General features: G+C 38.0%; 1 pseudogene; it reads right to left on the reverse strand.

Annotated features, from left to right (window-relative positions):
- Positions 1-8,580: 8,580 nt before the first annotated feature.
- On the reverse strand, positions 8,581-21,980 carry LOC129355720 (arylsulfatase I-like; annotated as a pseudogene).
- Positions 21,981-22,826: the final 846 nt, after the last annotated feature.

Here is a 22,826-nt window from a genome sequence, read left to right on the forward strand (position 1 = left end):
TTCTTGTATATAACATTACTTGAATACAGAATTGTTCATTTGTGATGTTTTGCACTCGATACAAAGTTAAAAAGAAAAAATATTAAAAGAGAAAACGACAAACTGCAACTGGTGCAAAAATAACGAGTGAAAGTTGTACCACAGAAAAATGTATGTCATCACATGCATGGTGCAGAACCTGCTGTTGGATCTATTTATTGTGCCGTGTTTACAAAAAGTTATTTCTCCCCACATTCCCTCTCCCCTCCATTCATGTCATTTGTTTTTTTGTTTTCCGCTGAATTTTAAATACTCTGTACCTCTCACCGGTGCCCCCAAGCTGTAGTCAGTGTTTAGCTACATCTGCATATTTTTTTAAAAATATCGAACATGTTTCGTTGTTCCACCACATTCGTCGTGTTGAGTCTGCGGAGTCGCAGGCCGGTAGGCGAGGCCTTTGTTTGGCATCAGCTCCTCCACAAAGCTCTTCCACACATTTTTTTTTATTCCTGAGACAAGTAACAAAACAATTGGGATGAAGACTTTCTCAGAAGTCTTTGCTGCTTCTGACGTATCTAAGCACTATGATTTACTTTTTATTGACTGATGCTGCTTTTGTATGATTTTTACCATTTGGTTTTCACGAGACAGCCTCATTTTTCATTGTTTTTCCTCCATCTCATTGTTTTTTTTAATAAATATTTTTGTATCCCCACCCCCCCCTTTTTTTTTTTTTTTTTTTTAAATTTGCTCATGGAAAAACTTCATTCTTTTGTTACTTGTTGCTCTAAACAAAATATATATATATCTATTATAAGGAGTAAAAAAAAACTGCAGTAACTGACATTTATCATTCCAGCCTCTATGTAATAACAAACATGTATGAATTGAAAAAACAATTAGACGTTTTCTCTACTTTAAAAAAGAAAAAAAGCTATCCTGAAGGCTGAAAGGCCATGAACCACATGTTATCGGGTGCCTTCATTTGGGAAAAAATAAAAACCTAAAAAAAAAGTGCTCTCTTCTGTGAAGAGTTTGGTACTGAACAAGGCTACTTGTAGTTTTTCTTTGTCTGTACCACTATTCCAATGCCCATTCCAGTTTCCCAGTCTGATTCATGACTCTTTTTCTGTTTGTTTTTTTTGTAGACCCAACCACCACCACACACACAAACAAAAGAAATCCTTTTGAAATGTCACAAAATGAAATAAATCCAGGGCATTATGTTTTCGACCAGCATGTGTCGTTTGTTTTTTGTCGTCTTCAGTTTGTCTCTAAATGTTGCTGTAAATGAGTTTGGGAAGCTGCTGCTTCCACAGCAACAAGCGAAATGCTAATTGAATAATTTCTAATGTGACTGCAGAGTTTTCATGGTGGAAGCTGCTATTCCTTCTCTATTAAGTAAAAAAAGAAAAACTTTATCCCAAAGTGTAATTATTTATGAGTCGCTGTGGATGACAGGATTTCCAGTTGTTTCCATTGAATGTGTTGCAGCGCAATTTGATATTTTGAATATTAACTCAATGGAAACTTGGATTAATAAAAATCGAAAAACTTTTCACGCCAGGATGACTTTTTATTTTGTAAAACGGCAATAGAATTTTTGTTTTTGCACTAGTCACGTCAAAAGCCGGATGTCGCCGCTGTCGGAAACCACGAAGATGATGACCCGAAGTAGCTGGTTATGTTTCTTGAATTATGTAAATAAATTTATTCACGTGTGATTTTAATTAGGGTTTGTTTTGTATAATGGAAACCCGTAGAAGCTGCATACATTTTTTTCTACAAAGTTTTGCGCACATTTGTAATGGAAACGCAGCTAGCTGTACATGCTAATAGCTCAACTGAAACACGTCCTGGATGACGCCATTGTTGGCTAGCACTGCTGATCCAGCTCATTTGCTTTTGCTGCCCTTCTGGAAGTCGGGATACGATCGATGATGGTTTGAACTTCATCTGGGATTCCGGATTTAGTTCAGGTATGTTATGAGCTACTGAGATGCTAATTAGCTGCTCCATGTTGTTAAAAAATGCCTCCACCCAGCATTTAAGACCAAAACCAGTTAAAAAGATTTTAAAAACAAGATCCAGTTCAACCTGAAGAATAGAACATTGTCAATATTCTGTGAATAGTTGGGACTTTGCTCCATGTTTCTACCAGGATCAAATAAATAGACCAGATGCAGCTTTTATTGAGGGAGAAAAGGAGAAAACAGTGGTAAAATAACTGCAATCTGGAGGGTAGAAGAAAGAGTAAGTAGTGGTCAGATTGTCCTGTAGCAACATAAATGCAAAGTTAGTTCACGTTCAAACAATGAGGCATGAGAGAGGAAGAGCCCCAATATTTTTGAAATGACTAGTTTGTTCAAGCTTGATGTAGAATAAATTAAATAGATAGTAAATTAGAATCTAGCCCATTTAAAACTAAACCCTGGATTTTAAAGATGACCTATTTTACAAAATCTGCTGCTTCTAAAAACAACCAAAGCACTAAAAAAAAACAGACATTTATAGGCAATAAGTTAATATTTTTGGTTATTAGAAAATGATCCATTTCAAAAGCCTCCCAGAAGTTGAGTCACAGTTGATGGGACAATTGATTTACCATCCAGAAACCACATGCTCCATTATTGTTGGTTGTACAAGATGCTCTACTAATGCTTTTCAAAGCTATACAGTTGTGTAATTACAATTTTTTTTGCCATAATTTTCATGCCAGGTTAATGTTGACTTCAGGGCGTGGCCAGCAGCAGCTTAATTGGATTTAAAGTTATAAAACGCCCTAAAACAGGTAAAAATGCAAAACTGACCAGAATGAAATGTCATTTTGTGAAATCATGTTTTGTGTAATTTGACCTATCAAGGAATCATATAAACATGTAAATCATGAGATGACCTGGTTTTGACCAGGTCATCTCATGACCTGATTAAGGTGGACAGAGCTGCACACTAATTTCTTCAATATGAAAAAGTGAATGTAAAACTATTCACTTTGTTTCTGTCATGATGGTGCGTTTGCTAACTGTTGACATCATTTAAAAACTTCCTAATAATCGGCTCTGTAGCTGTGAATCGGCTCCATGGTTATTAGCGCCGGTGTTTAGTGTGTTTGTGGATGCAGGGATTTGGTGACATTGGTCTTTGCTTTGTGCAAGGTTGAGTTCAAAGCTAAAGGACACCAGGACGCTCTCTGGATCCGGTCTCATTATCTAAACGCTGACTTTATCCTTTGGATCTTTGTTTACGGCCCAGACAAAAGCTAATGAACAGCAGACATGGCGGACTGGCAGCGTCATTACAGCTGATGAGTCTGAGGGCAAAGAGGGGAAGATGAAGGTCACCTGCTGATCAGTTTGACTGGCTGTCTGTGGTTTGACGCCTTCATTTTGAAATAAAGTACCCAAATAGATCAATACATCAAAAACCTTCCAGGACATTGAGATAAAGGCATGAATGTTATTGGTTGTCATAACTATACGTCTTCGTTTTAATATTAGATGTAATCTAATCTTTTCAAAATCCTTGACCGTTTAAACAAAATTCATGTTACAAACACAAATTCAATATATTGTAGGCCCACTAGGAATTGAATATAAAACACCAACAAAAAATGAGAATTAAAAATGGTTTTAACATTTTTGTGGCCAAATAATTAGCAGTTTACTGAAATTTCAGGCACTCATGGCATATAAAAACAAGATCAGAGGAGCAACATTTACATGTATTGAACCATTTTTTGGTGTAGTTTCTCGTGCATATACTGTATGGTGCCAGATTTTTTTCAGTGATAAGACATTTTTCCTATGTTATAGTACTTTGTCGTCAATATTAAAACAAGCTCATGTACTTGTAAGCTTGTTTTGTCTTATTTCATCATTTGAGGTAGAAACGATAAAAATACTTGGTTAGATTGTGTTTTTGAGGTGAATATGCAAATATTTTTTGTGAAAATGTTTCACAGACATTGAGGATTTTTGATTTTTAGAAGCTCGTCCAGATCAATCTTCCTCAAGAAAACAGAACTTATGATTAAAAGATATTTCAGATTTTTAGGGGTTTGCATCAAACAACAGGTGTAAAATCAGCAGAACAATATAAATCTTATTCTAACAGCACTGAAAAGCAATTTTTTAAAATGTATTAATCCCAAAGGGAAATTAAATGTTCAATGGTTTAAAGAGAAAACTAAAAGAAAAGTAACAGCAAGAAGATAAACTAAATTTCATGAATGTTAAAAACAAAATGGTAAAATGTGAAAGTCAGTCAGAGTATCAGGATCCCATCCAGAGCTGCTCTCTGCTTTTTATATGGAGTTAAGAATAGAAAGTTATGCTGAGACTGAAGCTTCTCTGGAGCAAAATTTAATTAAGAGTTTTTTCTCGTGTCAGCAGAAACCGTGTGAAGAAAATGAAAAGAAAGCCTCAGAGCGGAGCGAACCCTGATTTCACAGCAGCCGCCCCCGTTCTCCGGCTCGCTGTGCCCGGACTCCCTGGAGGCCCAGCGGGATGGAGGCGGGATGGAGGCGGGATGGAGGCGACGCGACAGCGTTACGTCGGTGGGACCGAGCGGGAGACGGCTCTGGCTGTGGAAGGGGAAACCGAAGATCCCAAATGTGAGAAGAACATCAAGTCCAAACAAACTGGGTTCGGTTTACGGCCTCGTTTAAACCATGAGTCACATTTAGAAGTATTTGAGTGTGACTTGTAAAACAGGGCAGCGATTCCTTAAAAGGAAGAAATACACCCAGAAATGTTATTTATGTGTGATTTAGCTTGAACAGTGAATTTCTAATTTATTCAGAGCTTTAGGTCAGAGGAGACTAAAATTACCATCATGCTAATACATAATCTGTGAAAAAATGCTAGCTGGTGCTAGTCAATCAGAGCTACAAGGTGGGTCTTAGCGCTGTCAATCACTCTTGTGTTCAGCACACCACAGCCTACCACCAATGCTAAGTCTAGTTAGCATAGCCACAGATGACAGCAGATAAAAGGCTTTCCTGTAATGATGAGTTATTTTGTTGCAGCATATTTTGCAGCGCATTCATTCACAAGGTTGATTGGCAGCCCTAAGACCCGCCTCCTGGGTCTGATTGGTTGTTTTTGGTCGGGAGCAATGAATTACTTCAGATGACTCAGTAAGGAGGTGGAGATCAATGTCCTCACAGATTATCTGTCTCATAACAAACTATCACAACATGGTGGCAGTTTTAATAAATATAGAAAAAACGTTTTTGTAAAAGTGACTCTGCAGCTTTAGCTCCAGTTTTCATCAGTTCACCTACCACCCTCAAGTTCCCTTTTCTAATAACGCCCTGGGCAATTGCCCATACAAACCCAAATGTTTAACAGTATTAGCATTCAAGTTATAGTGAGTATTTATAGATCTACATGTTAAGATGCTAAATTCAGCTTCTTTAATTGGAGGAAATATTTAGCTTAAAAATTGTTAGACCTTTACATTGTAATTAACAGACATATCAAGTTTATTATGGAAATTTAAAACAGAAACTAAAGAGTTTAATAAAACCTTTTTTTTTCTAACTAAAGACCGCGACCATCAGCTGAGTGAATCAGGAGCCGGACTGCTCTGCAATTTACAGGATTTTAATCCCAGAGGATTACATGATTCCAGCTTTGTTCAGGGATAAAAGAAACACCAAATTATTCCTCTATGAAGCAGCGAGGCGACAGCAAGCATGGAAAATCCTGTTTCACTTGTGTGTGTGTGTGTGTGTGTGTGTGTGTGTGTGTGTGTGTGTGTGTGTGTGTGTGTGTGTGTGTGTTGTGACTTCACTCAGTTCGCATTATCAATCTCTGGCGTCACCTAGTGGTTAAACCAGTGCTGTGCACATCAATGTTCGCCAAAGAACTCAGAAAAATTCTGTAAAAAAACATTTTGTGTTTCTTATCAACATTTTTCAGATTAATCTAAAACATCCTGAGTTGCTTCTAGGAATTTTTGGACTTTTCAAACTCAGAATGGTCATTGTTTTTTCTAAAAATAATCTCACAATTTCTTAGTTTATTTCGAGAAAATTTTTTGACTTCTGAAGTTTAGAAATCTGAGCTTAATCTCACAATTTCAGATTTATTTTCTAGAGCGTTTTTGAGTTTTTTGGCAGGACTCTACTCCTCCTTTTTCCGTCTCTCTATCATGACCTGAATACGTCGATGCATGTTAGTATTTAGTTGCTGAATAAAAATAGCTGAAATACATAAGAGCCAGCCACATAGAAACATTCTGACAATAAGTTTTTATTTTCATTCTTCTGACATCATAGATCCTTATTTTATAATGAAACTTAACTAGTGGTTTTATTCCTTATTATTCCTTATTTTCACTGCAGGTTAATGTTAAATAACGGAGTAAAACCCAAATGAAACTTTATTTACAGAGGGAGGAGAAATCAAACATGCAGTTTTTCCGTCAGGAAGCAGCCGCAGCCGTTTTTTCTTGTTGAGCAAATACCGTGAAATATTAGAGGCTAGGTGTCTTCAGAAGACGGAAAACCTTCAAACGCTTCACCTTCACGTCCCGCTCAAACGTCACCAAAGCCGGCTCTGCCAGGGAGAGGATTCACACCGTCTGATGGTTTTACTCCTTCAGCAGTCATGAACAAAGTCTGACCGTTTGACAGAAAAATTATTTAAAAACAAAACAATTTAATGTTTAAGTGGAAGCTACTTTCTACAAAGTCTTAATAGTTTGATAAAAAAATAAATTCACTCCCTTCAAGTCAGTATTTTCACATCTGGACACATTAATTTTTACTCCTTGCAAGAAATTAGGATGGAAACAGCAAGTTAGGACTGAAAAAAAGGTACTAAATTTCTCCCAAACACTCAGAAACTTTTAGATTAATCTCAGATGTTTTCTAGAAGAAAAATAAAAACAGGGAATTTCTGACCTTGAAAAGTGGAAACTTTGCTACAAGAACTCAAAACTTTTGTAGAAAAAAAGGTGGAACCTGAAAATTTGACAGTAAAAAAAACTCAGAAACTTTTAGATTAATTTCAAAACTTTTCTTGCAAAAAGCCTTGAAATTTCTGACCTAGAAATGTGGAAAATTTTCCACAAAAAACTCAGAAATCTTCTAGAAAAAAAGTAGGATTTTCTAACATTCAGGAAAAAAAGTTTGAAATTTTCAGATTGCTCAGGAATTTTCTGGACAAAACTTTGTAATTTCTGACCTTGAAAAATTGAAAAAATGTTTAGAAAAGCAAGTTGTAAATTTCTGAGCTGAAAATGTAACAAAATTATAAAAAGAAAAAAAAATCATACATTTTAAATCAATCTCAGAAATGTTATAGATAAAACCTGGAAATTTTCTGGATCTCCATCATAGACTTCTGCAACTTCCCCTCCAAAAAGAGCGATAGAAATAATATTTAAATTAGATTTATTTATTTTTACTTCTCACAAACCTTCTATTGCCTTTAAAACATCACATTCAATTCATAAACCGCATTCAGTTTTAATGAATTAACCAACAGATGCATTGATGGTTGGTAATTAATCATTTCAGGCTTTTATATGCTGAAAACATTCAGGAAAACAAGATTAAATGACAGTTTCTGCTGTTCACAGTCATACATTTTAAATTACAAAGTCATAGTTGAAATTAATGTCAGTTGATACATTCAGACAACTACAGCATCAGCTTTTCAGACTGAATAAGGAGAAACCTTGAAATGAGTTTTGGTTAAACATTGCACATGTAAACATCCGGTTCAGATTTCAGAAACCGAGACGAACATTCAGCTGTAAAGTCTGAGCATGCATACATGGAGAAACAGCCAGCAACAGCTTCTAACGGTAAACAACCATGAAAACCAGAATCCAGGTCATTTTTTCATCCAGATAAAAAAATGAACCTAAATTCACTCCTGGTCGGAGGGAAGAAATGAAATGTGCAAAAATAAACAAAACTGCTTGAATTCATGACCTTCTGCTTCAGGTAACGTCATTAATCAGTTGAATTTGGTGTGGAAGCACAGGTCGGTACCGCACGGTGTCACTGCATGAACCACAAACTCTGTTGGGTTTCAAGTTACTGATCAAAACAACATGAGTCGTACATTAAAAAAAAACATTTATAACATAAAATTATCATATAAACCTTAGAAAACATCTTCAAGACTAAAAGGTAGTTTTCAATCTCCAAAGGATCAATTCACACAACTACATATTTATTCTTCTTAGAGCTGGACGATATGATGCAATCGTTTCTTACCAGTCAATGCAGATAGTTATTGATTATGTTTTTCTGCTTTAGATATCTGAAAGATTGTCGACTGGTGGTCTGACCTTTCCTGTTTTATCTAGTTGTTTGTTTTTAAGCAGGCATTGTGGTGAAACATTAAACTGCTGCTGCGCCAGTTACTCAACAGCTTGTTGCTAGGTAACCGAAGTTGGGCGGAACTGGAAACTGCTGGTAAATAAACTTTGAGGATTCTCTGTGAAACATCGAACTGTCTATTAAGCTCAGATATTTGAGTGAACCGACCTTTTAAAGGTCCAAATGGCCAGATCACATCTCATTGGGCATAAAATGACAGACATTTTGAATAACAAGTGTAAATCAGAGTCTCTGTGCTTCAGGCCCTCAGATGCCGTTGGACATCATCCCCGTGTTCAGTTTCAGGAAGAACGACTTCAGCTTGCACAGCCGGCACTTCTTCTTCTTCCTCTTCTTCTTGGCGTTCTTACCTTTCTTATAAACTCCCTGATATTTCGCCTCTTCCTCTCCGTCTGCCCAGGGCGCCCAGGCCCGGCTGTTCCGGCTCGGGTTGGCCCGCGGGTCGTCGGGGGGGAAGTACACCGGCACGGCGGTCGGTTGTAGTGGGCGAGCCGCTCCAGCAGCTGCTGGACCACGTCTGGCCTGCGGTCCGCCAGGTCCCCGCCGCTCGAACGGGTCGGTCGCGATGTTGAAGAGCCAGACGGTCTTTGGGCCGGGCGGGTCGGAGAGCGCCGAGGAGGAACGCTCCAGGTTCCACCAGCGGCCCGGAAGGGTGGGAAGCATCTGCAGATTAGCGATTGGGAATGTTTTAGCTTGTTTTGTAGAAATAAAACAGAATATTTTTAAAGTGGATTCACAACAGCTCTGTTTAATCCGCTTTAATCTGAGTTTAATTAGGTGCAGCAACGCTAACGATAAAGAATAGGTCAAAGAGTACGTCTGGTTCTAGATACCATGACAACAGAAAGAAACAAGAAAAATTTCGGAAAAGATTATCACTTTGTGTAGCTAAGATTTTCATAAGTAGTTTGGAGTTAATTTATTTAATTTATTCTTGACGAAATGAGTGGCCACCAGAGATTGAATCGGTTCGTTTTGGGGAGATGTGAACACAAACCAAACTATTAATACGGACCAAAAACAACAAACTCTGGTCCGCCTACAGCTTGGTTGAAGTGAACTCTGAAGCGATTGAATATGTGAACGCCAAGCGGACCGTAGATACTCTCGAGTATAGGAAGTGAACTACAATGCAGAGGATTCTGGGTAAATACAACTAAAACGAACGTGACAGGCTAGCGCTAGTTGGAGAAATTACTCCTAGTGTTTTAGCAAAAGAGAAATACTACAACCACTAAAATCTAACGCTGAATCAAATTCCTCTCACTGTCTTCTTTTTTTGTGTCTTTTCCTTCTGTGGTTCTTGGTGCAGCGCCCCCACAGGCGAGGAGGGGAACAGGGTTTCCAAATGATTTGGTTGGTTTGGCTCACTGCAGTGAAAATGTAACAAATGTTGCAGTTCTGGTTTCAAATCGAACCCGGTCTACCGGACCATCAGGTGTTAAAACAGCCCAAGAACTTTTCTCGGTACCTGTGGAGGGACCCAGTCTCCGTGACCCGGATCTCCGGTCAGCAGCTTCCAGTCTCCGACCCGGATGGCGGCCTGGACAGACGTGTCCCACAGCGGAGACGGTGTCGGGGTTCCAGACTGAGATGTGTTCTGGTTCTGGGTCTGGACGAAGGTCTGCTTGGGTTTTGGCGTTAGCTGCTCTTTGAGTGGTTTCTTTGGTTTGGTGTGAGCGGGTCTGGACTGGGACAAGTTGTGTGACGTGGTTCTCTTGGATTTGGTTCTGGATTTTTGGTGGAAAGCGCCAGATGGAGCGCTGCCGGACTGGATTCCACGCTGCAGCTCTGGTTCTGGTTTCGTCTTTGGGCCAGACGTCAGCTTCAGCTTGGGAACAGGCTTGGATTTCTTTGCAGCCTGATGGGAAAAATCTGAGGTTTCTTGGTGGTTTTTAGCTTGAATCCAGACTTTTTATCCAGTTTCTGCTTCAGAACTTTCTTCAGGTTCTGAAACGCAGCTGCTTTGGACGGGATTTCTGCCAAATCAAAAGAAATAAAACATGAACAAACCAGTTAAGGAAAATAGCATTTAAGAAGTAAATGAACGAATGTAGAGCTGTAAATATTTTAGCAATTGATTATTCTGACGATTAATCGGTTAAAAAAACAGCCACATTTTTCAAATTTTTCATTTAATCTCTTAAGCTTTTTTCAAGAAGCATCAAAAATACATTAAATATGCTAATAAACAAATGATTTAATTCCTTTTTATATGTATTGCCTAAAACACAATAATGTAACATTCCTTTAGTGAATTTGGACTGGATGAAACTAAAACTTATCAGCTCAGGGTAAAACATATTTATACAAGGAAGAGCTTTTTATCTAAAATATGCAACATTTTAGATAAAATATCTAAGATATACCAAAACTGTAGTCTTTTAGGTTTGGTTTAATTAATGCTCTGAAAATGTTTATTTTTTACAATTTGGTATTTTTTGGAGTCTGTATACTTCAGCTAACGATTAATCGCTTGCTAAATCCGATTAATCGTTTTAGCCATAAACCAGTTTGCTTATTATTTGGGCTCAATTGAAGAAAACTGAAATAAATAAAAACAGGATCTAAGTCACGCTTCACTTGAAGACGCTTGTTGCATTTAGCCAAGTTGTAACAAAGCAATTAAAAGCAGATTTGGACACTTTTAATCGATTAATCCGATTAATGGTTTCAGCCTTTATAAACTGAGTTGATTCTCTTTTCGTTCCTATTCCCGTCCATCGTACTTGCAGCTGCTTTCTTTCTGGGCTTGTCGTCCCGGCTCTTGGTTTCAGTCGGATGTGTGTGCAGCGGGTCGATGTTGTGGAGAATCTCTTTTCGTGGAGACTCCTTCCCCTCGCTGATGGCGGCCCAAACGTCAAACCATCCAGACCTTGGCTCTGAGCCACAAACACACAAGCAAAGGCTTATGCAGGAAACTCCCTCATTCCTGTGGCTGGGATTCATTTAGTTAAATACAAACAACAGCTTAGAGACACACTTATTGCATATCCAGCATTGTATAGTCACTGACAGAGTATTAGGGTCAGGCTAAGAAAAATATTTAATTACGAGAATAAAGCCAAAGTATTCCAAGAACAAAGTCGTAATAACAGAAATAGATTTGCATGACAATGAAGATGAAATAGTACGAGAATAAATTCCTAATAATGACAATAAATTTGTAATAATACAAGAATAAAATCGAACGACAATTAAGTAAAAACACGACGAGTAAAGTTGTAATAATATAAAAATAGTCGTAAAAATACAAGATTAATTTCGTACAACGTTGAAGTCGAAATAATACATGAATAAAGTTGTAATAAAACAAAATTGAAGGTGAAGTAAAACAAGACAAAAAGAAAGTTGCACACAAATATGAGAACAATGTTCTAAAAATAGGAGAACAAAAGTTGTACAAGAATGAAGAATAAATTCATAATAACACCAGAAAAAGTAGTCATGTTAGTCAAATTAGTCATTCTATGATAAATCACAAAAATATAAAAATTAAAGAAATGTTGATCTTGTTAAGTTAAACTTGGTCTTGTTATTAAGTTTTACAGACAAAAATCAATGTATCAGCATAAAATTATTCAATTTAGTTCAAAGAAACTTGACAAACTGATCACATAAATGATTATAACTCAATTAGAGCTTTGCTTTCAATAAAAAAAATTCCAGTTATTTTACAACTTTCTTCTTGTAATATTGTGTAATTTTTCCACTAATATTACAACTTTATTCACTTAAAAAAATTTTTTTCCCATACTATGATATGCTAAAAATAAAAAATCTGGTTTCAATTAATAGAACAAAGCAAAGTCAGTGAGAGCTTATAAATAACCCATAAATAAAATAAAATGATGCAATAAAATAAAATACATTAAGCTTCCAAATAAAACCATGAGTGTTGGACGACTGACCTGGGTTATGTTGCCACCGGCCAGTCCCACCAGTGTGGGGAACCAGTCCGTGATGTGGAGCAGAGCTCTGGAGACCCGCCTCCTTCGCTTCAGCAGCGGGCTGTGGACGAACGCCACGCCACGCACCCCGCCCTCCCAATACGTGCCCTGCAAACAAACCGCCATGTTTACCTGGAAGGACTCGTAATGCACTGATGTGTTAGGGGAAATCTACACTAAAACTGGTATATTTTTAATTAATTTACACTCAAACGTCAAAATAGGTTAATTTTAAGCTGTGAATTACAGATTTAACCAAAGTCGTCTTTCCAGAGTGCTTTAGGTTCACTTTAAAATCTAAAATCACAATTTTTTTTACAGAAGCAGATGTAGTTCCAGGAACAAAGAAAGGACACGGGGGAAAATGAGGTCTGAAGGATGGAAGAAAGAAAAAAGATGAAGTTCTGAAGGTAGGAATGAATGTTACTTCTGGCAGAAATGACAAAGAATGACAGGAAGTGGTAGGAGGATGAAAGTAGCGCATGTTTTTTAATTATTTATTTCCAGAACAAACTCATTCACGTTGTGCATCTACATCTTCACTGTGGTTTTTCGACATTAGTGGAATATTAAGAGTTTAATACACATTTGTAATGGAATTGCATTAATTGCATTTCCATTGGACTTGCACATCAGATCTGGCTCAAATTGGAATTACGAAAATAAATTTGCTTAATGGAAACAACAATTTCGAAAAATTTGGATAGAAGGTTTTTGCACTAGGATGAGGTCATTGTTTGGCCATATCTAGAAAAGAGTATTTTGAAAAATGGAAATACTTTTTTTGCATTGGCAGAAACAACATAAAGGTCAACAGGAAGTGATAGGAGGATGATGGTGCTGAGAGTTTTACACACATTTGGAATGTAAATGCAATTAGTGTGCCAATGTTTTTAGGATATTTACAATCGATATTAGTATGTTTGCTTCAAATAATGATTTATAATTATTTGTATTAAAATACAGTACTTCATTGTTTACCTTCCTGCCTCGTAGCGGCCAGTTGCTCCCTCCAGTGAAAGGCTGGGCTCCATTGTCAGTGGAGTAGATGATCACACTGTTCCTGTAGTAGCCGTACTTCCTGAGGGCATAGGTCACATTTCGGACGGCTTCGTCCACCGTGGAAACCATGGCGGCGAACTTCCGCCTGGCGACGTTGGCCATGTTGTGGTAGGGGTAGATGTAGGACTTGGGAGGCTGCAGAGGAGTGTGAACCGCCTGGAGGAAAAGAATTCAAGACTTTCCAGATTCAGAATAACTTTATTTTGGTAAATTAACAACATTACAAAGACAAAAACAAAATAAAACACAATTTAACAACCAATAGTTTACAAAAAAAAATCTTCATGCTTTGCTTTCCTATCCTATTTATAGACTCAACATACTATACACAGTCATATATATATATATATATATATATATATATATATATATATATATATATATATATATATATATATATATATGCAAACAGCTATGCCCTGCCAGTAATCATACCCTGCTGGAATAATTAGCTGGCCAAAGGAGGATAAAAGCCACAGATATTAAGACTAGAAAGCTACTAACCATGCATGGAGGGTTCCATCCCAAATCCAGCATCCTGAGACTGTACACGAGCCGCAAGGAAGGAGGCAGAGGACTAGTGAGTGTGAGAACCACTGTCCAGGACGAAACAACTAAGATCCATAAATACATCAGGGACAAAGCCTCAACAGACAATGTGCTCAGTGAATGTCTCAGACAACAGGGAACGGAGGTTGAGGTGCCAGAGATACCATCATGGGAGGACAAGCCCCTACATGGGATGTACCACCAGCAAACAACCCAAGTGGCTGATATCAGTAATCCTACCAATGGCTGGAAAAAGCTGGACTCAAGGACAGCACAGAGGCCCTCATCCTGGCCGCCCAGGAACAGGCCCTAAACACCAGAGCAATAGAGGCCCAGATCTACCACACCAGACAAGACCCAAGGTGTAGGTTGTGCAAGGAGGCCCCTGAGACAGTCCAGCACATCACAGCAGGGTGCAAGATACTGGCAGGGAAAGCGTACATGGAGCGACATAACCAAGTGGCAGGCATAGTATACAGAAAACATCTGTGCAGAATATGGACTGGAAACCCCGAGATCAAAGTGGGAAACACCCAAAGGTGGTGGAGAACGCCAGAGCTAAGATCCTGTGGGACTTCCAGATCCAGACAGACAGAATGGTAATGGCGAACCAACCAGACATTGTCGTAGGGATAAACATCAGAGGAAAGCCGTTGTGGTAGATGTAGCAATACCAAGTGATTGCAACATCAGGAAAAAGGAGCACGAGAAACTGGAGAAATACCAGGGCCTCAGGGAAGAACTGGAGAGGGCCTGAAAGGTGAAGACCACAGTGGTGCCTGTGGTCATCGGGGCCTCGGGGCAGTAACCCCAAACTGGAGCAGTGGCTACAACAGATCCCAGGAACAACATCAGACATCTCAGTCCAGAAATGTGCAGTCCTTGGCACAGCCAAGATACTGCAGGACCCTCAAGCTCCCAGGCCTCTGGTAGAGGACCCGAGCTCAGAGGATAAGAACCACCCGCGGTGGGTGAGAAGGGAATTTTTTATATCAGACGTGTTATCTAATGATATTGATGAAGTGTCGATTGTGATATGTGTTGTTATTGAATTTATCGTCTTGCCCTAATTTCTTAGCAATATAATAAATAGGGCAGTTATTCAATATGCAGGCCTTTCAAGCAAATGTATTTCTAATATATTTAATCTGAGTCTTCAAACTAAGTTTCAAGTCTTTTTGCACAGATGCACATTTCTCAAGGCCTGTGCAGTTACAGCCAGCCAATATAGTGAAAATAAACGATATGTAAACAAATGTAATCTTAAATTACTCTTCCTGTGTCTGGATTTAATTCTGCAGATGTTTGAAAGTGGAAAACAAATCTCTAAATGGGTTTCAGATGTTCAGAAAACACTTTAATGAACTCTGTGTCCTTCCATGCAGGCATAAACTAGAACTCCACCTTAATGTCACGTTGCACAGACGTCCTGATACCTGGAGGGACAGCAGCAGAAAGAGCGGTCCGTCCGTCGGGCTGCGGCTCTCCAGGATCTTCCTGGCTCTCTGGGTGAACAGCGTCGTGGAGTATTTTCCCTCCTGGCCCCACGCGACGCTCTCATTGTCATGCAGGTCGTAGCCACACAAACCCGGGCCGTCACAGGACCGATAGCTGGTCAGCGGACAGAGAAGTTTAAAAAACTCACCCGGCGAATGACAGACTGAGTTTATGTGTAACGTTATACTAACCTGTAATAATCCACACTTCCTGTTAACGAACCAAAGAAAGAGTCGAAACCTTTTCTGGTGGGCAGGCAGGCCTTCCTGCAGAACAGGAAACAAGGAATTTACTGTAATTAAATTGTATTAAAGGGTTACAATAGATTGTGTTTATCTTGTTCAGAAGACACAGATGGAGCTGAATATTCCTGCTAGAGGAGAGAGATATTGCGTAATCTGGCATCGATACAATTCTAGATACCAAGACCAGATTTACCGATACTTTTTATTTTAGTTTGATAAATCATCAAACTTCTTACCTTCAGGCATTTTTGTAATTTTTACTTTCAATTATTTTGTTAAAACCTAAATAGATCTCAACAACAATTTTTTCTGTATTGTTTTCTAAATAAAGTGCAAAAATATTATGATTTGACAAGATATCGAAACATATTTTTTACTCTATAGAGTTGAGAAAATGCAATACTGATACCAATTTGGTGCGGCTGCTTGATAAGCAACGTCGCTCTGCTAGCCTGCATTCCGTCTCCATGGTAACCAGCTGCTGTACTGGCCAATCAGAGCTGGCCAAGTATTAACCCTCTTACTGATTGGTTCTACTTTAACTTTTTTTGATCACACTTCTATATTTCCAAATAATGATTTTCTTATTTTGAGAAAAGAAGAGATCCAAACCGACTCTATGTAGGAAACATTTTTTAGATATTATGACCAATAACCGACATCAAAGTCGAATGCTAGATAAAAAGGTACATGTGCTAATCCTAAAACACTAATCATAAACATTATGATTGGGCTCTAAAGCCCTACAGTAACATGGTGTTTAGCAAAGCCCTATAGTAGCATGATGTTTAGCAAATTAAAGCTAAAGCCCTTCACCTTTATTGTCTTAAGTGGAAGCTAACGCTAAAGCTCTACACCAGAACCTTATGCTAAAGTGCTAACTTTAATGGTTAGTTTAAAAACCGCAGCCCTTGAGCACCATTCAATTTTGACATTACAGCTTACATGTTCTCGATCGCCCTCAGATCCTATAGAATTTCTTGTTCTGTATAGAAATGTCGAGGCGTTCTGAGACTCACCTGTAGAAGCCCAGGTGCCACTTGCCCACCATGTGTGTGGCGTACCCGGGCGGAGCCTCTCGGGCAGCGTGTCCATGTGTGAGGGCAAACAGCTGGGCCTGGGTCTGATGATGGAGTGCTGCAATCCTGTGTGGATCTGATATCTCAAAGAAAACAAGATCTGTCGTCATCCCTCAAAGTAAAACGACTTTAATCATGTTTCAGTCAGAGCCTCGGACTCAGCAGCCATCAGTTGTTTTCTCTGAAGCAGCTGTTAAAAATTAGGACGACTCGTATCTGAGCACAGCTGTAACTGATCTGCAGGATGAACAGCTGCATGAAAAAAATCTACATAAAATGTGAATAACGCCAGAATTATAGCGATGACTGACAGTAAACAGTTGGCTTTACATGTGTTTGATACATAAAAAACATGTTTTGAGTTCAGATGGCTGCAGTTTGACATTTGAGCCACTAGATGTCACTAAATCTTCCACTTCCTGTTTCACCTTAGAATCCTTCCAGAAACGTTCAAAGCTCACAAATTAACCATAAAATGCTTTAATTTGGATGTTTTTATGTCTTAATCTTGTTTTAGCTGACTTGTCTCCCCCTGCTGGCCATTGGAGGGGATGCTATTTTAATTTGAATTGATATTTTGTTTTTATTCCATCCAAACATTAATATAATATGAATATATTTTCAGATTTAGAAAACAATGCAAGAATGAGCATCTTTCAATCTAAGTTTTCTCTGGAGTCATTTACAAATTTAATTATAATTGACTTATTTCCATGTATGTTTTATTTACTTATTTAATTTTAAGTTGTATTTAAATACGATACTTATATGTGTATATAATGACTATTATATAAAATATGTATAGTAACCATTTTATATATAGTTTATATAACATTTTCATTTATATAGTAATGGTGGCATACATTGGACACTGTTTATTGCATTAACTGATTAATAACTGAATCGCAAAATGTGCTCAATAGGAGATTTTAGTTGTTTTATTATTAAATGGAAAATGTTTATACTTTTGTGCAGTTTGGGCTTAATTGCAGGTCAGTGTGTGTTGTTATTTCAGCATAGGTTGTTTTTAGTCTGTTTACTTCAATTAAGGAATAATCGATACTAAATTAGTCAACCAATCACAAGAAATCACAACAAATTGTTTCAGAACGAATCACACTGATGGTCTGTTGTGCGGTGAGAATGAATGAGGGTGACTGAAAGGTTTGATCGGCTGCTGACGCGGCATGTGTACCTGCCGGTCATCAGCTGGCTCCGTGACGGCGTGCAGATCGGTTGGACGTAGTAGTTCTCCAGTATCACGCCCTCTCCGGCCAGTTTGTCCAGAGTTGGGGTTATGATGGTGGGGTTGTGGTAACCGATGTCGTTGTAGCCCTGTCACAGATTGAGTTCTGCTTTACTCTTCTGCAGTCGCTGCGTTTACTCTGAGTTTTATCCAAATTGTACTTTATTTAAATGTGTTTATTTAATGTGACCACATCAACATTTCATTGACCTCTGCAATCAGAAAACATTTGTTATTCATTACTTGTGCAAACATTTAAAACCAGCTAATTTCTTTATGTTTGCTTAGTATTTTAATGGGTTAGGGTTAGGGTAACCCTACCCATCAGGAAACTTCAACTGCACCAGCTTCAATTTAACCCAAAGGGGGCAGCAATGAGACGGTTTTAGGCCAAATATTGCAGTTATATTTATTTACACAAAAAATTGTCACAATTTGCACAAACATCGTAAAGTCAGCAACTTTAAGAACCAATTATCTGCAGTTCATCTGCAAAAAAAAAAAAATGAAATAAATAAGATTGGAGTGTTAGTTTCATTTACACTGCAAAGACTCAAAATCGTAGCAAGTATTTTTAGTTTCTAGTGCAAATATCATCATTTTGTCCTATTTCAGGACTTAAAAGTAACTTTTCAACTATGTATAGAACCATACATAGGTATAGAAGCTCATATACCTTTAGTGTATAAATATTCTAAATGAAAGAATCTATATTTAAATTCTTTCATTTTAAATAAAAAAGTACTAGTTAACGTGACGGATTATTTCACTTATAAGATATTTTCCCATGTTAATAGTCAAAAAATCTGCCAGAGTAACTAGTACTTTTGTGTTAATACTGAAGGATAGTTGACTTAAAACAAATTACTATATCTTGGTGAAAAGTTAGTTTTGTCTTATTTCAGGCACTAAGACATTTGCACTAGAAATTAAACAAAAGTTCTAGTATTTTAAACCCCAAATCAACATTTTGTTTTTAAACAGCCTAAATTGGTGCTGACTTTATGTCTGACTATAAATTAGTTCAAGATACTTGTACTAGAAACCAAACCAAAAATATTTGGCAAAACTTTGGGTTTTGCAGAAGAAAAAGCAACTTGCTGAACACTAATAGACTCGTTACTGTCATGATATGTTGACTATTAAATTATAGCAAAAATTAATGTTTCCTTCAAGTCTGAGTGCTTGGAAGGTGAATAAATCAAACTTTCTTCCAGAAACTCACTTGGTCGTCAATCAGAATAAAGATGATGTGCGGCTGATTCTTCCTCCCAGTCTCACCAGTCTGAACGTTGCTGCTGTTTATGCGGCCTGACTGGGACTGAGCCGACAGGAAGTCCAAGCTGAGGAAAACGCTCAGCACAGTCGCAGCTGCCCGCATCGTTACGGCTCCTACAGAAAACGCAAAACGGGACAAAATAAACTCAAACAACACCAGAAAGACGGAGGAAAGACGAACAGGCTGAAAAATGTCTGAGTGGGCACGGTTTCACAGGAGCATGCCATTGCTGCAGGACGGAGCGTAGATCATAAAACCACATTTGGGATTGACTCGCCAACTTGGCTGAAGCTGTGATCTGAAACGCATCCATCTGCTGGAGGAGGGCTTTAAAAGGCTTTATGAAGCTGGAGCTGAGGAACAACTCCAATAAAGAGCCATGAAAATATTAACTGTGGCAGAGAGAGCAGGAAAAGGTCAGTTTGAAGAATTTCAACACAACTCTTTCACCAGTTGCTGGGATTATGCAGCTGGATTGAATTTAAAACAATCCAGCTTCAGACAGTAAAACGTCTGCAGTTATAAACACTCATTTTTTATAAGAAAAGTCACCATAATCATATTTTGTAAGGTTTTCAGGTAAACCAAGGGCAGCATGACACGCCTAAAAAACGCCATAATATAATCGTTTCATATCAGCCGATAACAATAATTAAGTTTTCTTTTATATCTGCAATACTGCCAGACTGGTAGCATAACATTTTCTGTTTTGTCCAGTCTTCACTCTGTGCCCTTTTAATTTTTAAGCAGTTATGAGGCAAAGTGGAAAAACCTTAAACTGCTGCTGCGCAAGTTACTCATCAGGTTGTTGCTAGGTAACCAATGTTAGGGCGGAGCTTGAACCTGCTAGTTACTCATCAGGTTTTTTTTTTTTTTTTTTGCACTTTAGACTTGTTAAAAGAAAAATCTTCCCAATAAATAGATATTTTGGCAACTAAAAACAGGACTTGAGTCACTCTTTGTAAACATTTGTGACTTTTAGTAGAGTTCAGTAACTTAATAAAAAACATTTATTTTAACTTTTACAAATAAAAGTTCTATTTATGATCAAATGAAAAATAAGACCCTTAAAAAATGGTACGTGGTGTTGAGATTTTCACATTTACCGTTGTAAAAGGATTCTGTCAAATAAATATAACAAAACTCCATGGAAAAAATGGACAATTGATGTTCAAAAGAGCTTTTTGTAATGTTTTACTGAGTTTGAGATGATTAACTAAAATGGTCAAAAAACAAAGAGAAACTGGTGGAAGTTATCCAATTTTACCAATTTTATCTTTTTGTGGCTTTCTTTTGAATTATTTTGTTAAAACAGGAGAAAATTTAGAGAAAGTTTTTTTTCACAAAATACTTCAATGACATTCATGTGACATGACAGTGACATGACAGTAAATTTGTGTGCATTGTTTTATAAATAAAGTGCAAAAAATTATACTTTGAAAGAAAATCAAACCAAATGTTTTTTTGAAGTACATTTGAGAAACTATATAAGAGAAAATTAGAAAAAGGCTTCTGAAACTAAAAAACTGAATCTGATCATGCAAGTAATGATCCAGTTTTGCAATTTTGGATCGATTTCCTCATTTATTAAAACTTGCTGATCTTCATTGGCTTATTTTACAAAATCTCACAAAAACACGGTGATTTCTTGATTCAAATGCAACAAAATGTGTAAAACTTCTAGTAGTCTGAAAACTTTTGCTAGGTCTAAAAGTTGGAGACTCAACAAAGACTGGAGTTATGAAAACTGGCGTTGACTGAAGTTTTCTATATAATTGTGGCGATGCAGCTTGCTTTCACTGGAAAGTTATTCTTTGCACTGAGGTCTGACTTTAAGCTTGTGGCCTTTATGAAGAAAAATGTTTTGGTCCTTCTAAACTGTTTCATCCACTGAAGATATTTATCTGGACGCTTTCCCCTTTTGTTCTTCGCTTCTCCACTGAAGCTGCGTTCAGAAAACAAGCCAAAAAACAAGGAAAACTCTGTCAGACTCCAGAAACGCTGGAGATTTACTGATCAAAACATTTAAAATGGCACAATGAGGTTTAACTATGTGGATCTAAAACTGCTGAAATGACTAAAATAAAGTATATTTATTCAATGAAATCTTTCTGATAGGAAAGTTAATGTTTTTACCTTAACTAACATGACTTATGAAGTAAAAAGACAAACAGAGGTAATCAGGCTTATATTGGACATGTTTTAGCTCGTACAAAGAAACAACATGATGAGAAGCAGCTGCCTGAATGGAGACCAAACTGAACTGGTTCCCACTGAGTTACTGGAGCACATATTTCCCTCTGACTGTGTCAGTGTGCTGGGTATGAACTAACTTCCTGTGACGGCTCTAAATGCACTAATTCCTCTTGGATGGACGCAGTTATCCTGTTGTTTAGTTAATTTCCTGCTTATTCCTGTTTAAAATGAGGTTAGAAATACTAATAATGCAGCAACAAGGTAGTTATAAAGAGTTTAAGTCATTTTAAAGGTTCACTTTCCAGGATAAATAAGCCTCTAAACATTTTTTTTGTTTGTCTTTTCATGCAATGTGATGTTGAAATCAGCCTGAATCAATACCTCGATAACGGATCAATAGGAATGAACGGCTCTTCACATCCCGGCTCCTGTTTCTGCTGCGATGCGGTTCATTTGGCGACCAGTTTGCAGAAAACGCCGCATGTCCTGAACTTTTCCCTCCGTCCTTCCCTCTGACTGAGAGTCCTGGCTGCGGATGAAACACGACCGACACCGTCACGGTACCGGGGCGGACTTTCAAAATAAAACACCCACTGTGTCTGCAGGCGCTGCGCCACACTCTGTGACCAGAGGGGGCGCTGTTGCAGGATTGCGCCATACTCAGCCACACCAAAGGAAAACCAAAAAAGAGCTGAGAAAGGATAAAATGTAACTTTTACCACTGAAGTCATGATGAATTACAGATTCATTTAGATCTCAGCAGATATTATGTGAACTAAACATTAAACTAAATTGTTTCTAAGTCTATTTTATTAATGGCAAAAGAACTTTCAGCGTTCTGAAACAGTTAATGTAACTTATTTTATAGTGTGGCAACAATCCAATAAGAGCTATTATATTCTATTGCTATTTATATTTTCATAAGAGGAGGGAGGAAAGGAGGGAAGGAGGGAGGGAAGGACAGAGGGAGGGAGGGAGGGAAGGAGGGTGGGAGGGAATGAGGAAAGGACAGAGGAGGGGAGGGAGGGAGAGAGGGAGGGAAGGAGGGGAAGACAGAGGTAGGTAGGTAGGTAGGAAAGGAGGGAGGAAGGGAAAGAGGGAGGGAGCCGGCGCTGCGGAGGAATCCAGGAATGTTCCTGGTTCTTTACGCAACTTCTGATGCAGTAATGAAAAACATGCAGAAAATTTATTCAGCAGTATCTCCAGGAAAACAACACACATTCAGGAAGTTATGTATGTATGCATGAGCAAAGTATTTTACATGCGACTCGTCCAAACCTGGAAATCATTTATTTATATTTTTAGAGCATGTGGCTGGAAACGATTCATTACAGTCTGAATCACTGGCGCTGAGTAAGAACATTGTTTTATTTCCTTGATCT

This window comes from Poeciliopsis prolifica, unplaced genomic scaffold (genome assembly GCF_027474105.1).
Source record: "Poeciliopsis prolifica strain line A6 unplaced genomic scaffold, Auburn_PproV2 SCAFFOLD143, whole genome shotgun sequence".
In the NCBI taxonomy this organism is placed as follows: Eukaryota; Metazoa; Chordata; class Actinopteri; order Cyprinodontiformes; family Poeciliidae; genus Poeciliopsis; species Poeciliopsis prolifica.